The 18,275-nt window shown below is 40.3% G+C and overlaps 1 protein-coding gene across 1 annotated transcript in view; it reads left to right on the plus strand.

Moving 5' to 3' along the window:
• tshr (thyroid stimulating hormone receptor) overlaps window positions 1-18,275 on the plus strand; it is a 97,919-nt gene that overhangs the window by 13,554 nt on the left and 66,090 nt on the right. The gene's annotated exons all lie outside the window — the stretch shown is intronic.

Here is an 18,275-nt window from a genome sequence, read left to right on the forward strand (position 1 = left end):
ATCATCCCATGAAAACAGTAGAACAGGAGATCGCTGACATGCCAGGAGCCAAGGTGTTCAGCATCCTTGATGCGAAGTGTGGTTTCTGGCAGGTGCCACTCAGTGAGGAGTCATCAAAGCTGACCACCTTCATGACCCCGGCGGGCCGATATGCCTACCTCCGGATGCCCTATGGAATCTCCACAGGAAGTGAAGTCTTCCAAAGGTGCATGGAGCAGCTCTTTGAAGGACAGCCATGCGCCATTTTTGTTGATGACATCCTTGTTTGGGGCAGCACAAGAGAAGAGCACGATCTGTTCTATGCCAACCCCAGCAGACAAACATGATGTTCAAAGGTTTTTGGGCATGACAAATTATTTATCGAAATTCATCCCGGGTTATAGCGAAATCACAGCACCCCTGCGTCAACTCCTGCTTCAGGATGCAGAATGGAGCTGGCAGGAGCACCACATGGCAGCATTCACTAGACTTAAAGAACTCCTCACAAGTCCTCCTGTACTCCAGTACTTTGACACTCACCAGCCAGTGGTGTTATCTGCAGATGCCTCTCAGCATGGCCTGGGTGCTGTCTGTGTCCAGAACAACAAACCAGTGGCGTTTGCCTCAAGAGCACTTACAGAGACTGAGTCACGCTACGCTCAGATAGAAAAGGAGCTGCTGGCCCTTGTCTATGCTTGTCAGAAATTTCATGATTACATATATGGCCGTCCAGTGACCGTCGAAACGGATCATCAGCCCCTCATCACTATTCTAAAAAAACCAATACACTCAGCATCTGCACGTCTTCAGAGGATGATGCTTATGCTGCAGCGTTATAACATCAATGTCGTCTACAAGAGAGGCAAAGAGCTGTACCTAGCAGACACACTCTCACGTGCACACCTGCCCTCGACTGACTGGGCCGATGCTACTGAGGACTATGATGTCATGACAGTGGAAGCCCTCTCCTCAAGGAGAACTGAGGAACTGAGACGGGAGACACAGGCAGACTATCTATGCAGGCGCTTATCTGAAGTCGTTGCCGTGGGCTGGCCGGACTCATCAAAGAAGCTGCCACATGACCTCAGGCAATTCTATGCCATAAGGGATGAACTCACAGTTGATAATGGCCTACTGCTCCGTGGTCAACGTTTTTCATTCCCCACTCACTGCAACACTATTATGTCAGACAGCTGCATCAAGGGCACCCAGGCCTAGAGGCAACAAAGCGTAGGGCCAGAGAAACCATGTTTTGGCACAGCATATACCAGGACATTGAACATGAAATCTCCAGGTGCGCTCCTTGTAATGCCCTCAGACCACACCAAACGAAGGAGCCCCTTCAACTGCATGATATACCAGACTTACCATGGGCCCTTACGGCAGCAGACGTTTTTGAGTGGGGCGGGAAAGAACATCTGGTACTCGTTGACTCATACTCCGGCTGGTTTGACATAGACCAGCTCCCAAACATGACCAGTGCGACCATTATAACCAAACTAAAGCACCACTTTGCCACCCATGGAGCTCCTCAGCAGCTAATGACTGACAACGCAGCATATTTCACAAGCAGGGAGTTCAAAGAATTTGCCTGCACATGGGACTTCTGTCATGTCACCAGCAGCCCCCATTACCCTCAATCAAATGGGCTTGCTGAGAGGGCTGTACGCTCAGCCAAACACCTTCTAGAAAAATGCACACGTGATGGGAAGGATTTGTATGTGCGGTACTGCTCAATCTACGCAACATACCAAGGGACGGGCTGCCCTCACCAGCCCAGCGCCTGCTTTCTCGACGCACCAAGACCCTTATTCCCATGACCAAAGCCATGTATGTGCCAAAGGTAGAAATGCGGGTCCAGGCAGCTCTAACACGCATCAGAAAAAGGGGAAAGACACACTATGACAGGTCAGCCAGACCCTTGGCCTCATTGCAAGCAGGGCAGACAGTGAGATTACAGACGGAAAGGGGATATGACAGACTGGGAACAGTAATAGGAAAAGCACCACAGCCAAACAGCTACCAGGTCCAGGCCGGAGATGCCACATATGTGAGAAACAGGCGCCACCCCCTACATACACATGAACAGTACACCCCACCTACAACAACAGAGGTCCCACTTAACACCAACAATGAACCCCTGCCAGAACCCCTGCCTAATGTCGACCAGCCACAGACAGAACAGGTACAGGAACCACCTGTGGTTGTCACCCGCTCAGGGAGAGTATCAAAGCCCAACTCCCTATACAAAGACTACACTACATAAGCTCAGACTGTTCATAACTCTATTATTGCAGCAGTCCTGTTCCTTGTGGCCGTTAAGGGGGGTTGGAAGAATGTTGCATCCTGTTATGGTATGTGGGTTGTACACTGTTTGCCAGTTTCACTGTTCATGTTCACTTTCATACAGGTAAAGCTAAAGGGCTAACTATATATTGCTAATATATATATAGTTGTTCAAATCTTTTTTTTGTTGTTGTTTATTTAGTTTAAATGTTTTTATTCATGTTAAACCTATCTAGCTATCTTATCATTTAGAAGGGGGATGTAGATTATATTGATGTTTACTTGTTATCTATCTGGTGGCTGTCTTCAAGAGATGACGTAGGAGGTCTAGGGGAGGATGGGCGGAAGACGGAAATAGGAGAACGTTATGTATGGTGAATAAAGCGAGACCTCAGCCTTACAAGAAAGTGTCAGTCAATCTGTCTATACACATCTACAAAAGGAAAATAATCTTGCTGACGAAACCTTACACAACAAATATAGATATGGTTCACATTTGAAGAAGGGTTACAGAATAACATAATGGCGTTCCTCAATAATGTAAAAATATGCCCAACCTGATCATGTTTAAAAGGTGTTTTGCAACCAGATTCATTTAAAATAATTCGCTTTTATCACTTCTGTTCTGAGCTGAATTAGTAGGCTATCTGAGATTTGAAGGTTGAATGTGGTATGGGGAAAATTTAAAGGATGTACGCCTGTAAAATATCAAGATAGCCTATTGAACATAAAGTTTATTTTTAGGGGTAAGAATTTCACTTAGATTATTGTGCAATTTAGACATATGTGAGGTGGTGATGAATACAGATGAAACGTATCAACCATGTTGCCACAACTGCATCTGACATCACAATTATTAACAGAGTAAATTAAATTAGAGTAAATTAATACTGAGTGTGTAAATTAATAATTTACTAATGTAACAGTTAAGCAAATCGTGTTCTAACTGTACTCAGTCTAGTCTTTACAGTACATCTTAGAAAAGGTTCATAAAAGGACCTTAAATATGCTAAGTTCTAATATGAACCTTTTACCACAACAAAGGTTCTTAAAATAACTGCCAAATAACCAGTGGATCATTATAGAACCTTTAAGTTCAACTTTGAAACTTTTTGATAGCTAGAAGTCCATTTTTGCACTTAAAGGTTATTTTTTGAACTCTATAGGTTCAATCTCTTCTAAGAGTGTTCCCTCAAAGGAACTAATTTCCCTAGTTTGCTTTCATGGTTTTGCACCTTGAAAGACAAATTGAGTGACTGCATTTCTTAAAGACTGAGGTTGGCACACGTGTCCAATGTAATGTGGTGCAATTATTTGGATTGAGGTTGAAGTGAGCCAACCAGGATTGCGGTGTAAAGTAACGGCCTGTTCACTGTCATAGAGTTTGTTTAATTTATCAGGGTGGTCTTTTCCACTTGATGTCTGTCTACCTGTTCCAGCTTTGGGCTGTGAATTAGCCCATTGTTTAAACACCCATTAGTGGCCTTTTTTGAAAAGTGAACATTGGACCATATACTGTAGCAGTTTCTTTTTATGCTTTTATAAACAACAACTTGACGAAAGTATTAATTATGTTTTTTTTTTTTTTTTTTTGCCATTTAGAGTTGAAGCTGTAGTCTGTGTAAACACATTATAGAGGCAACATTTTCCTTTCTATAGCAAAAACAGGTGAGATATTTGTTTGATTTGGCCACAATTAAATCCAGACAATTTTGTTTAGACTTACCACTTCAAAGAACTGCTCCATTCACTCAAAGAGAAAACAGGCAGTTTCCAGAATCACACTTTAATTGCCTCAAGACCTCTGTAAAACAAAATCCTTTTTTTTTTTTTTTCAGGAATGATGGTCTTTCAGACTCACATTCTTCGGTTTTGGTCTCTTCATCTATTAAGTTTCCAACTTTTGTTTTAGAACTATACCATATTCCCAATTTGTGAAAATAATATGCTTAATGAAAATCTCTATGTTGCTTTAAATGAATAGTTCACCTAAAATAAAAATTATCATCATACTCTCATGCTGTGAAAGTGTACTTTATCTGGATGGACTCTGTCAATCTCCAGTGGCATAAAAGTAGTCCATATGACTTGTGCACTAAGTCTTCTGAAACCATACCACACAATAGTTAAGAAGATATTTTAAGTTAAATTTGGAATTAATAATATGAAGTTTTTGGTCACTATACCTCCATGTGTTATTTCATGGTCTAAAAGAATTTACTTTTCGCTTATTAATTAATTTTATTCATAATATGAATTAATATTGTAATGATAAACTTAGTATTCATCCGGAAGAAGGAGGCGGGAACCGGCGGACAATCAAATAACATTTTAATAACTCCAAAATAAACACAAAACAGCGCACCAGCCCCTCACGGACGACTGGTGCGCTCAAATAAAAACTAAAACACAACTAAAAGCCCAGGCCTGGTCCTCTCTCGTCCTTCACTGTCGTCGCTCCAGTTTTATATCCTTCCATCTCCTACGTGGGACTCGAGACCGGCGGAGGGTCGCAGGTGTCACTGATTTGCCCAATCATTGCGGCCTCACGCCGCCACAAATATAAACTATGTGCTGTTGATCCTAACATGATCCTAAGCTACATCCATACCAAAATCTTCATTGGTCTGACTTTTGACACTGATTAATTTTCTCTGAAATTTTGGTTACCATGATCACAGGGCAACTTAGTCTGCCCCGACCTAGTTTCCAGTCCACAATATATGTTTGATCATGCTCATTTGCCAAAATGTTTTTTTTTATATAGAGAAGAAGAAAGTCAACAGCTAGGTTGTTTCTAGACTATTTGGGATAATCACATCCTGAGCCAATGTTGACCAATTGCAGAATGGAAGCAAGTGCAAGTGTGGGACACAGAAAACCATCTGAGACAAAGGGGTGTCAGAACTTAATTTACACACAGCTGTTACAACAGGAGCAACTTCATTTACAGTAAGGGTAGTAAACTCCAACTCCATTGAACCCAAGGTGGAACCAGGACTCTTCACAGAGCTGGCCTCATGTCCAAACTGAGTAATTGATAGAGAAGGACTTTAGTCAGTGTTTCACTATGGGAGATATATAGACTACTTCCGGATTGCACCCATATTGCACCAGTTCTCACTTTCCAGTCCCGCGCTGCATTGTTTAAATAGCAAATGCATTCGCAAATGATCAAACATGCATTTGCTTGTTAAACAACAAGGTGCAGGATGGGAAAAGGCATTTAATGCATTTAAACAACACACGTACACGCTACTTATTAAATCTCCAGCAGCACACAAACATGCCGAATATTAAAAATGAAAGGATTACAATTCAAAATAATATTACTATGTAGGCTACATAAATATAAAAATGCCTGCATGTCATAATAGATAGTGATTGCATGTATCTTAGGCTACCTATTTGCTCACGCACAAGCAGTTCCATTTCATCTCAGAGACGCGTTCTGTCTTTGTGCTTGCCATTTCCGCCATGTAGATAGCAAATCTGTCATGACACGAGCGCAACTGACTCTTAAAGGGAATGGGAGATGAAACCCTGATTGGTTAATATCACGTTACGCCAAAAAAAAAAAAAAAAACATTACTCATTGAGAGTGCAGCGATTTGAATCAGCTTAAAGGGGGAATATGAATAACTAATTATAACTAGTTATAATTTATTATAAAAATTTAGATCCGCTGTAAGTATTTATTTGAAATCTCAGTGTTAACTGTCTGTCCTTTCTAAGAACATTAATTTACTGGTTAAGAAAAATAACTTTTTTACTGTACAATACTACTCAGAGCATGTAGAAAAAATCTGCATGATTAGGGACTCCAGTTATGAGCAAACAAGGAACAACCTCAAGTGTGATACAAGTAAGACTTTATTAACTACATAAACACTTAAACTAGTCTAACATACACACACACATACAGTTGGCATAGGAGAAAGGGTTAAAGCTTAAAGGGTTAGTTCACCCAAAAATCTAAATTATGTCATTAATAACTCGTGAGACCTCCGTTTATCTTCTGAACACAGTTTAAGATATTTTAGATTAAGTCCGAGAGCTCTCAGTCCCTCCATTGAAAACGTATGTATGGTAAACTGTCCATGTCCAGAAAGGTAAGAAAAACATCATCAAAGTAGTCCATGTGACATCAGAGGGTCAGTTAGAATTTTTTGAAGCATCGAAAATACATTTTGGTCCAAAAATAGCAAAAACTACGATTTTATTCATCATTGACTTTTCTTCCGTGTCTGTTGTCAGAGAATTAAAAACAGCAGTTTGTGATATCTGGTTCACGAACAAATCATTCAATGTAACCGGATCTTTTTGAACCAGTTCACCAAATCGAACTGAATCATTTTAAACGGTTCACGTCTCCAATACCATGGGCGTCAGTTTGGTTTGAAATGTGGTGGGGACAGAGACGCATTCAGAAGTGCATTTTCAGAAGTGCTGGGTACAATGATGCATTTTTTTTTCTCTTTCGCGCAGGTCATGTTTTGAAAGACGTCCTGTATCTTATTAATGTAAATAAATAAAAATGTATACAAAAATGTGATGATGTCCGACTCGTTTTATGAAGAAGAAAGCCGTACAAAGCATTAGACATATGATATATGACCCACTAATCTGCTTCATATCATCATATAAGTACCAAGTTGACAATATGACATGGCCATGACGTGGTTTAATGTACCTAAACAATGATTACCAAATTTCTCTTTCATGTTGCTTTGTTATAACCACTGAAAACGGGGAAAAAATCTAACCCAAAATCGGGCCTCGCTCTACATTATCCCACTTATTACATGGCTACCCACCAAATAAATCAATAATTTGACACAAAATATTGATTTAAAAAAAGAGTTTATTGATTTAAACACGATTGTATTGCTTCCGCTAAAGAAAATAGTTCCGTCTCTATGATTAGAATCCTGCCGCGTCCATAGCAACGCTCTGTTTTTCATGGCAACGGTGTTATTATCAAGAAATAACAGACTTCATTCCACAGTGGAATTCAACCAAGCCATGTAATAATTTGATTTAATTCCCAGTACAATTTACCATATCTACACACAACACAACTTAAGCACCACAAATTTTATCAAGATTGAAAAAGCAAAAATATGTGTAGCACATGAACACTATCAATAGTGTCACTATCGTAACACTATTGACTATCACACCATGATCTGATTGCTCTCAATTCACAACAACATGCATCCATCCAATCTACATCAGGCATTTTGACTAAAACTTGATCCATTCCTCATCATCATCATCATCATCATCATCATCATCACAACTATTCCAGAATTCAGCAATAGATTCAAGCAATAATTAAACAAGATACTGACTACTCAACAATCATCTCCCCCAATACTTGCTGTATGAACGCAAACCGTAACTAGCTAATTAAGTTGGTGGCTAAGGAAGTCTAACGTAACATTAATTGCAAGAGAAGAATTAAAACAGCCGATCCCTTGTGTGCAAATGCACAAGACCTAGCCATAATACCAGCAAATCTTAATAAACATAAGTTATCACGTCTTACCTTTGTGTCAATGGTCTGCAGACCCATGCTGTGTGTACAACAACATCCATTTGTTCTACAGGTTATCACTTTGATATGTTATAGTCCATGGCACTAGGATGCAACCTTGTGATATTGTATGAAGGCTAAATGACTTGCTCGTCTATGATACATTCGCCAGAAATTCTGGCCAATCCCAGCAAAGACTACCCTTACGAAAAATAACCATGGTTTTATTATAGTAAAACTGTAGTAACCCATGGTTTTTTGGCGTGTTGACTACCATTTGTATAACCACAGATTTACTACAAATACCATGGTTAAACTATGGTTAATTTAGAAAAACCATGGTTAATTTGTGGTTACCATGGTTTAACTATAGTAACCATGGTTTTTTGGTTTTATTTGTAGTAAAACCATGGTTAATTTTCGTAAGGGTAGGTAGCCTCGTTCCCGCTCGTTCACTGTCCATTCCAAACTGTCAACTCATTTGAAAAACATTCTTTAAAAAAAAGAAGCGCGATAGTCATATAGAGAAAAAAATAACAGCATTATGTCAAAAAGAAGTGGACAGGACATCAGAGCTTTTTTTAAAGCCATGCAGACATGCACAGTAAGTGCCGGTATCTTATAGGCTAAATGAATAACCCATTCTGTCACTCTTTTTGACAAACAATGTTATTAGCTAGCTAGCTAGCAGTTACCCATGCAGTTACCGCAGCGCACAGTTTGCTTTGCTCTTCATGTGGGTGTACCACTTGTTAACTTCCCGGTTGCACACCTAAAAATGGTGCCATCTGTTGATAAAAAAAAATTAAATAAAACTTGTTATTTCATGGGTTTACCACTAGATGCCTGTATAGCTCTCTATGGAAAGTTTTGTGAAATTTTGTTGTTTTTGAACCCAATTACTTACTTTTAAGATGTGGATTTGAATGTATTTTTTAGATAAATTCCCAAATAATACTTTTTGCCAAGGTTTATACATTTTTTTTTAAATAAATTTGATGTGAAGTGTACACGTTTTTTGCATTATTACTACAGTCAAACCTGAATACAGAGAAAGCATTTTGTTACAGGTAATTACAATTCAATAAAAATAAAATAAAAAGCAATGCTTTTATCACAGCTTATTATTATTATTATTAAACATTATATTAATTTTATAATTATATTAATTATAATTATTATGTTATGTTTTTTACTATTGATGTTTTAAAGGGTCACCCCTTCATTGCGGAGCATTTTATTTTCTGCATCGAGGCCTTTTTGTAGAGAATATTTGTGTTTTTGTCAATTTCCCATTCATTTCCTATGGTCGGTTCGAAGAGCAAAAGTGTGACAATTTTTTGTACGACCACTTAGCGTGTTCGAATCATGCCTTCAATTTCCAATTACTTAATATTAATTATTACATTTACGGTTTGGAGAAAAGAAGAGAAGATATTACAAGAACTGCTGTAGACTGTTGGGCGTACACAACATAAAACCACAATAAAAAAGACACAGGCCAAAATCAATGGGGTTATCAATCTTTTAAAATTTGTTTTATTAGGAACAGGAACTAAGTGAAAGCCAGGAACTGGTGGAAGACAGTGACGAGGTGAGGTAGCACATTCAAAAACAGAAACAAAGTCCTAAAAGGAGAACTCCAGGCATTATAAAAAAGTGTTTGTTTTAAAAAAGCACAATAAAAATTAGACTGCAAAATCAGTCAAGTTACCATCCATCTTCACTGTATTGTTTACATTATTAGGGACAAGAACTTATTGAACGTCAGGAACTGGTGCACAGTAGAGAGGTGAGGTCAACACACAACTGAAAAAAATGACAGGTACAGGTTAATGAACAAAAATAATGCAAAACAAGTTGCATTACATATGGTTTATATCAGGAACAGGTCCCAGGTCCATCTGAAAGAAAGACTGACAGGCAGGAACAGACCGATGAGCATGACGAGGTGAGGTCTGCATATAATTGGAAAAAAACCTATACAATTCAAATAAACAGACAGCAACAATAATCTTAAAACAAGCAACATTACTGTTTGACAAAAATGATTCCACTTACTAAACTACTACATTATTTACACAAATAACTATTTACAAAAATGGTGCCATTAACTAAACTACTACTCAGTTACTCCTTCATTCATATCCAATGAACTAATTACATTTCAGGAGCAGCCAGCTACTCATAATGAGGGGATCCACCTCCATCCTTTAGACTGCCCGCACCAGCCCACTGCAAGGGATATTGAGCCACTTACCAAATCAAACCGGACGCTAAGGTTCCAGGACAGCTGGTACAAAGCGTTCCCCTGGCTACACTACAGCCATCAAATAAAGGGGGTTTTGTGTATTCATTGCATGAATACCTTTGCGCAGAAAACCTCCACCTTGGCCAAAAGAGGTGAACCAACCTTTATATTGGCAGGCTTCAGAAACTGGAAAAAGGGTAGGGATGCTTTCAGTAGGCATGAGATCAGCAAGGCACACATTATAGCTGTCAACACACATACGCATCTACAAAATTCTGTAAGAATGCAATTATGCAGCCCATCAGCAAGTGCTCAAGAGGCAGCCAGGTCTGCTCTCTTACAAATTGTAGGTGCTCTGAGGTATCTCTCCAAACAGGGCTTGGCTCTTAGAGGCCATTCAAACGAAGAGGGAAACTTCCAGACTTATCTCAGGGATAAGGCAGAGGATGACCCCAACCTGGCAAGCTGGCTGCAGAAGCATCACACCTACACCAGCCCTGAAATACAAAACGAAATGTTGAGCATTATGGGAAACACCATAATTAGGGGGGTTGCTGAAGAAATTTCTGCCTTACCTGTACTGCAGTACTCCCTCATAATGGATGGAACCCAGGACATCAGTGGAACGGAGCAGATCTCCATCTGCCTCCGCTATGTCGACAAAGACCTGGAGCCAAGGGAGGAGTTTGTGGGGATGTACGAGGCCTCTTCCACAACTGGCACACATCTTTGGAAAATTGCCTCCGATGTGCTGCTCCGCCTCAACCTCCCACTCTCAGGTCTTCGTGGCCAAACTTATGACGGAGCGGCAAACATGTTGGGGCACATAGCTGGGATGCAAGCTTTGGTCCGCAGAGTACAGCCGCTTGCCATTTTCGTCCACTGTGGGCCGCATTGTGTGAACCTGGTCACTCAGGCAGTCTCCTCATCCGCACCAGTTGTGAGTGATGCCCTCACATGGATCCATGACCCGCGTTGTTTGTTTGGCCAGTCTGGGAAGTTCAAGTCCATCTTCAAACAGATAGCCATATCTGAAAATGGCTCGTTCACCACCATTAAGCCATTGTGTGCCACAAGATGGACTGTGTGCACACCAGCCATCAAGTCGGTCCTCACACAGTATGAGGTAGTCCTGGCTGCACTGGAGGAGATTGCTTCAGACAAAGCGATTGTCTCAGCTCCTCGAGCAAGAGGCCTTCTTGGCCATTTTCACAAAGGCACCACCGTCCTTGGCCTTGTAATGGGGCAGGATATCCTACTGAAGCTGGAAGGTCTCAATAAAAGTTTGCAAGGGAGAGCAGTATCAATTGGCGGGATGTTACAGGCTGTGGATTGCACCAAGAAAGCCTTCCTGGCGAAGAGAACAAGTGAGTCATTTATGAGTCTTTACTCGAGAGCGGTAGAACTCGCCTTATCTTATGATCTCGAGGCAATAAAGTTGCCACATATTAGGAAACCATCCAACCGATATGGTGGGCCAGCAAACAGTCACATCCCATCTTCTGCAGAGGAGTACTTTAAAGTACAGTTTTTCTGTGCCACCGATACAATTGTCACTCAGCTAGATGACAGATTTAGCCAAGAGGGCCTTGGCCACCTGGCCAAATTGGAGGAATACCTTCGGACAGGTGAGTCGAGTGAGGTAGTGGAGCTGTACCCAGAGTTGGACGCCGAGGTGCTGCAAATGCAACTGGCTATGCTGAAAGCAAGCTACCAGTTTCATTCTTGCCAGGAGGTCAGTCAGATCCTGAAGACCATGGTGCCAGAAGTGAGACGGCTGTTTCACCAAGTGGAGGCTCTGGTTAGGCTGTTGCTTGTAGTCCCTGTGTCTTCTTGCGAAGCTGAGCGGAGTTTCAGTGCCCTGCGATGTTTGAAGACCTGGCTCCGCTCCACAATGGCACAGTCACGGCTCAACAGCGTATCAGTCTGCCATGTCCACAGGGAGAAACTGCAAAAAATGGGCAGAAAAGAATCTGTGGCCTTCATTGGAACATCCGAGAGGCGTTCACATCTCTTTGGGAAATTTTAGTAGAGTTTTTTCCAAATCCTGCTGAGATGTCCTTTAACCCTTTCTATATTTTTAAGCTGATAATAGGCTGACTTTTTAATTGTCTTTTAATCGTTCCTCTTTTGCTCGTCGTTAATTTGTCGTTAATTTGTTCAATGCATGTGTACTCAGTAGACAGTTGTCCAGCTTGTCACTTACACAAGTGCATTTTGTGTTCCATTTTGTGTTCTGCAATTAAAAAGCAATCCTTAATTTTTTTGCAATCATTAAAAAATCTGCTGAATTCACATGCACTTAATTTATTTTTTTTTTCTTTTATTTTTTTACAATCAACACACACACACACACACACACACACAGTGTTCTGCTAGAAATAGTAGCCTAATTAAAAAACAGCACTCAAATTCTGTTTAGCAAACAATTCAAAATCTGCTGAATTCACATCCATACCTGGTCAGATTTGGCCACCTCTTTTCAGTCCAGTCCACACACAAAGGCTGGAGCTCAACACTGGCTGGAATGCATAAAGAAGGAAGGACCATAAAAAAATTTATTGGATTGGCATCAGTGACAGAAATATAGGCAATACACACAGCAATTAACCGTACATGTTTGAATCGACCGCCTGATCCTACCTGGTTTAAGTTAACCACTAATAAATCACTTTTTACATAAAATAACATGCAAATGCCGCAACTCCATAAATTTTACTTTGTTAAAAATACAACACATGGGAAGACTGGCAGAGGGTAGCATAGATAATTCATTTTGAACTCCTGTGTAACGGTCACTTTGTGCTTTGATGTAAATCCTGAGGTAAAAAAAAATTAGAACTGCGCATGCGTGAGTGTGAGGAGAATAGATAACCGATCTACCGACCTTTGTACTCTTTCTTTTATTTCCTTTTATATTTGTGACCAGAGTTTGCAACTTTACTGTGACAGTTAGCAGCTACTTGGCTTCTAGAAGCTGATGTTGCCGGCTAACGTCAATGATAGAATTTAGCTGCTAAAAGCTATCAATCTAACGTGCTGTTCTTTGTCAAAACTATGAGAAAGGAGTTTTTACTGATTGTCAAGAATAAATTAATACGTTACCTCCTCCACGTGTTCATGCAGGCGGCCAGTAGCACCAGAGGCGTCGTGCCCATTCGAAGTGAGGGGGCACGTGCCCCCTCAGATTTCTGAGCCAAGTGGATTTTAAATGCAGCTTCCAAACGAAAAAAAAAAATTGCAGAATAATATTTTTTATATATTTGATACAATCACAGCGTTGTGATTAGATCGTTCAGTGCACAGCATCAGCTGCTAAATTCAAATCTGCGTTCGCTGGCTGGCGCTGAGCCAGAGACAGACGCGTTCGTACAACGCTTCATGATAACCAATCAGAAACTATTCTGTTGCGCTTATGGATGCAATGGCCAATCAGAGACGTCCAGAAGAGTCATCACTGAAACGCAGTGTTTTGTTCACTTGCTCGCTGACTGAATTATTTAGCGAATTCTTTTATCAGAAACAACAAAAAGTGCAGATGTGCGTACGAATGTAAGTAAGATATTCGTTTCATAATGTAAAGTGCTTCAGTGATTTTAATGGGAGTTTTTGAGAGTGCCTGAACTCTGGCTAGACTGAATGAAAATGTTTTTTGATAATGTAAATGTTCTTTACTCTCTGTAAAATGAAAGTGTTAAAATAAGTATCTTACAATATTGTTATTAAAATTTACATTAAATGCAAATTCAGTCGTATTAAAAATATTTTATGGCATGATATGGCACTTAAGTAAAAAGTCAGGTGTTTATGTGTAGTTAATAGATTACACTACATTTCCATATATTGATCAAATAGCAATCTATAAAGGTGCAAAACGCGTTTACCTACACATGTTTGAGAAACAAGATATTTACCCCCCCCCCCCCCCCCCCAAAAAAAAATGTGCCCCCTCAAAAATCATGAATGCATGACGCCCCTGAGTAGCACCACGAACAAAATGGTCCAGTCCGGAGAAGAAGTGAAAGTGAACAGGCACGTCAGCTGAGCTGCACCTGCCTCAGTGACACGATGACTCTCCCTCCCCCTCCCCCAACCTAGAACGTATCCCAATGTTACAGTTGTTGCAGTTTTAATGAACAGAAAAGCGTGTAGCCAGCGCAGCAGCAGAACGGCTAAATTGAACTCGAGGTTTTCAAAAAAAAAAAAAAAAAAATAGTGGTGGGTACAAAATGACTCATGACAAAATCTGGGGGGGACGCGTCCCGTCCCCCCCGAAATCGACGCCTATGTCCAATACACATTAATCCACAAATGACTTAAGCTGTTAACTTTTTTAATGTCGCTGAAACTCTCTCTGATTTAAAACAAACCAATATCCCTGAGTAATTAATTTACTCAAACAGTACACTTACTGAACTGCTGAGAAGAGCTTCAGTTCCGTCTGAACTGAAGATGAACACCGAGCCGAGCCAGATAACGAACAAAAGATTGACTCGTTCTCGTTCCCGTTTAAAACTATTCAGTTCGATTTGGTGAACTGGTTCAAAAAGATCCGGTTACATTGAATGAGTCGTTCGAACCGGATATCCCAAACTGCTGTGTTTTGAACACTTTCACATGAGGGATGTTAAAGAGTATTTGTTAAATATAGCTTAAAAACTTGTGCCTGATTGGTCCAGTTGATACATTAGAATAGGGAGAACCTGTTTAGACCATGCACCCGGGCGCATCGACAATTATCCCATCGTTAAATTAGCAAAAGTGGATTCAGACGCTCCCTGCACCATGCACTTGAGACCATGCTCTTAGATCGTTAAAATAGGGCCCAATTAATTCAACTTTTGCTTCTCTGGAGAAGAGAACAGCGGAGGGTGAAAAGCTGAAATTTCAGTAGATGGGCACCTATATGCTGAGTCAACTACTGTACCTTAGGCACGAAAGCTGGGTTAAGAAGAAAGGAAACTGCAGTGAACCCTGGAGCAAACTGCAAACATGATGGGCTAACAGACAAAGCCTGTAAGTCACTCACAGGCCTAGCTGTTACTAAGGCTATGAGCAGCACTGTCTTAAAAGAGAGAAACTTAAGCCCAGCTCCCTCCAGTTGCAAACCTCTCCAGTATTTCCAACCTCCCGCTTGGAATTTTAGCCTTTCTCATTGAACAAGCCCAGAGAACAAGCCAAGCAAAAGAGTGTTGAGAAAGGGCTTCTAGGAAAATGGATAAATCCCATATTGGATAAATAATGGGCATAATAATGGGGGATATCATAAACTGATGTGTTTTGAACTCTCTCACAACAGAAACGGAACAGAAGACAATGATGAATAAAGTCATAGTTTTTGCTATTTTTGGACCAAAATGTATTTTCGATGCTTCAAAAAATTCTAACTGACCCTCTGATGTCACATGGACTACTTTGATGATGTTTTTCTTACCTTTCTGGACATGGACAATTTACCATACATACGTTTTCAATGGAGGGACTGAGAGCTCTCGGACTAAATCTAAAATATCTTAAACTGTGTTCCGAAGATAAACTGAGGTCTCACAGGTTTGGAACGACATGAGGGTGAGTTATTAATGACATCATTTAGATTTTTGGGTGAACTAACCCTTTAAGCAGTAAAGAGAAGAGAAATAAAAACATGAAGCTATGGTAACAATTTGATATTCAGCAGATCTTCAGCCTGAAGGAAACATCAGTTTCTTTTCACCTTTGTAAAATGTGCAAATGATACTTAAGTTTGATACTTGCACATCTCACCTGTTTGAAAGAGAGTCCTGTTCACTTTGGGGCTCCAGTAGGTTGGCTGAAGTTAGGTCGATGAGAAAGAACCATTTTGAGTCAAAGGATCTTGATGAATGGAAAGACTAGGCAGTAGCCTGGTGCAGACTTAAGGGCTGCAGAAGAGTTTCTAGCTCACGTCCTTATCTTCTTTCCATCCTTATCCACTTGGCACACTCATACCGGCTCAGGCTCTACACACCGACAGCAGTCTGAAGATTTTGCAGAAGAATGCCTATAGGCGGAATTGTGTTTGAGCCTTTTAAGGTCTGAGAAGATGCACGCCTCTCAGGATGGGCTTGTTCAATGAGAAAGGCTAAAATTCCAAGCGGGAGGTTGGAAATACTGGAGAGGTTTTCAACCCTTTGTGTGAGAGCATGGTAAGAGAAGTATGGAACTCAATTAGGTTTTGATGCACAAACTGCTAAAGGTTCTTAGAACACTAATTTGTTGCATGGGTATAAACATATAATATACACTCTCAATTAGGTCATCCAAAGACGAATTCATAGAGAATTCATATCAGTTTTAATGACAGACCCTGTTCCCTCACTCTGACTAGAGTGGGGGAAATTAATGCATGAGTAATTCTCACCAGCCAGCTGAGATGCTGCAGAGAGCACAGATTTAACTGTGCGATCCAGCACTGAAAATCCCTAATTTTGAGCTGCCCCAAATGTACTACAGAAATCACAGAAGCCATTAGACCCAGCATTCTAAAACACAGTATGTACGAAACCACTTTCCCCATCTGAAAGCAGGCGACACATTGTGTGAAAGAGAGGGAGTCTATGCTGAGCCCCAGATATTCTGTTTGTGATCCTGAACCCCAAGTTGCTGAGATGATTTAACACCATCCCATGTCTTTCACTGCTAGCTCTCAACAATTAGCATATCAGATAATTGTCTATGTACAACAATATTCTTGTTTCCTTGTTCCTTAATGGGAACAGGGCTGCTTTCACACATTTGGAAAAAACCCTTGGAGCTAAAGAATTCGCAAGCTGTGCCTCGTTATGCAAATCTGAGGAATTTTCTGTGAGAGGGGGAAATGTCTATGTGAAAATAAGCATCTGACAGATCGAAGGTCACAAACCAATCGATCAGATGAATCAATTGACAAAGTGCTTTGTGTTTTAACATTCTGAATGAATTATTTCATAGGTGTTTGTTTAAAACACCAAGATCCAGAATTGGACGAAGGGCTGTGCCCCCTTTTATTTAATAAAAACCCTGATGGCTCTCCTCCTCTGGCACCAAAAGAGTTCCTATTTTGGTCGTCAAGACATGAGCTGATTCTCCCTCGGTCACTGACACAATCACCCTTTTGAATCGAGGTGGTTTCATGGCAAACTGAAGTCTGTACCCCTGTGAAATCATTGACATAAACCATGGGAGAACCGCGCATATTCGGGCAGAGAGAAGTCCTCCGAACACTTCCGCCTGGCTGACGTCGCACAATGATGACGTCATCACTGCCACTGTGCTGGCTCTCACTGAAGGAGCGAGAACTCCTTCCAGCGTAGAGAGACTAGTGGGAGTTGAGAGACTAGTTGAGAGACATTGAATTTTGTGTCTCTGGAACATATGGCCCTTGATGCTTGCCTGTCTGTGATAGAGCTACATTTATTGTGCTCAGGGAAGCATTTTGCCCTCAGCCTGTGACTTGGATGAGATTATATATTCTTTTTTTTCAATTCCCATAAACTGAAAATTGTTTGAAAACACTGTGTGAGTGCTTGGTGACATTGCTGAACATGACTCTGAACTCCCTCATCTCTCTCAGACTTTGAGGAGAGCTTACCAAACGGGACCTTACTGAACTCAGAACAAGAGAGCTGTAATCCCAGTTCTTTGCAAGTATTTGAAGTATTTTAAGCCATTTACTCATGCGCTCCAGAGGCTGTATTCTGTGCGCTCACACATTCACATCCAAAGAGTGCACGTAAAACTGCTTCGCAAGTATTATGAAGCCCTGATTATCACACGGTATTAAGATGAAAATGCTACCTCAAGTGTCCTAACCGTAAGTCTAAATGTATTTAGTAAAAATGCCATTTAAATGATCATTTTGCTACAGTTTTTGCTTGCACAAGTTAAACTTAACTAATCAATTTCGGTATTGCAATTTCATTTTAATTTTGGAACTAATAAAGCATTAAATTATGTTTTAAATTTACATTTTAAAACTAGTTTAGAAAATGGGAAATGTAAATTTTGAAATTTTGAAATGTAAATTTCTAAAGTTTCATTTTGCACTTAATGTTGCACATATGTATATGAAAATTTTAATTTAAATACAGAAATACATTGCCATTTTACATATTGCATGGTCATTTGGCATTTTTTCTTTAAAAAATAAAGTTTACTACCCATATGCTTCCATAGACAAAAAGCCAATGGGATTTTTCCCATTAATCCATAGGCTTTTGGATT

This window comes from Carassius carassius, chromosome 27 (assembly GCF_963082965.1).
Source record: "Carassius carassius chromosome 27, fCarCar2.1, whole genome shotgun sequence".
Taxonomy (NCBI): Eukaryota; Metazoa; Chordata; class Actinopteri; order Cypriniformes; family Cyprinidae; genus Carassius; species Carassius carassius.